Here is a 1,148-nt window from a genome sequence, read left to right as displayed (position 1 = left end):
CCGTTCTGCCTCCGACCGGTTGTGTGTGGGTTGACTTCGGGGGTGCTTTTGCCTCGGAAGGAAGGAGGCGGGTGGACGGGGGGGCCTCGTGGGGGTTGCGCGCGCGCGCGCGCCGGCCGGGCCCCCGCCCTGACCGCGAACGCTCAAGGTGGCCGCACGCAGGTGTTTCCTCGTACTGCAGGCCCCCTCCCTTCCCCAGGCGTCCCTCGGCGCCTCTGCGGGCCCGAGGAGGGGCGGCTGGCGTGTGGGGGAGTGTGACCCACCCTCGGTGAGAAAGCCTTCTCTAGCGATCCGAGAGGCGTGCCTTGGGGTACCGGATCCCCCGGACTGCCGCCTCTGTCTGTGCCTCCGTCATGGGAGCGCTGCCGTAGCGACTCGCTCGCAGAGGACCCTCCTCCGCTTCCCCCTCGACGGGGTTCGGGGGGGAGAGCGAGGGTTTCCGCCGGCCACCGCGGTGGTGGCCGAGCGCGGCTCGTCGCCTACTGTGGCCCGCGCCTCCCCCTTCCGAGTCGGGGGAGGATCCCGCCGGGCCGGGCCCTGGCGTCCCAGCGGGTTGGGACGTGGCGGCCGGCGGGCGGTGGGTTGTGCGCGCACGGCGTTCCGTCCGGCGCGTGACCCCCTCCGCCGCGAGTCGGCTCTCCGCCCGCTCCCGTGTGCCGAGTCGTGACCGGTGCCCACGACCGCGTTTGCGTGGCGCGGGGTCGGGCCGCCTGGGCCTGGGAAAGCGTCCCACGGTGGGGGCGCGCCGGTCTCCCGGAGCGGGACCGGGCCGGAGGATGGACGAGAGAATCACGAGCGATGGTGGTGCTGGCGTGTCGGGTTCGTGGCTGCGGTCGCTTCGGGGCCCCCGGTGGCGGGACCCCGGGGCTCGCGAGGCGGGTCTCGGTGGGGGCCGAGGGCCGTCCGGCGTCCCAGGCGGGGCGCCGCGGGACCGCCCTCGTGTCTGTGGCGGTGGGATCCCGCGGCCGTGTTTTCCTGGTGGCCCGGCCGTGCCTGAGGTTTCTCCCCGAGGCGCCGCCGCCTCTGCGGGGCCCCCGGGTGCCCTTGCCCGTCTGTGCCCTCTTCCCCGCCCGCCGCCCGCCGATCCTCTCTTCTCCCCGAGCGGCTCACCGGCTTGACGTCGGTTGGTGGCCCCGTCTGGGACCGAA

The sequence above is a fragment of the Pan paniscus genome, chromosome 17, assembly GCF_029289425.2.
Source record: "Pan paniscus chromosome 17, NHGRI_mPanPan1-v2.0_pri, whole genome shotgun sequence".
Classification (NCBI taxonomy): domain Eukaryota; kingdom Metazoa; phylum Chordata; class Mammalia; order Primates; family Hominidae; genus Pan; species Pan paniscus.
This window is presented reverse-complemented; position numbering follows the sequence as displayed.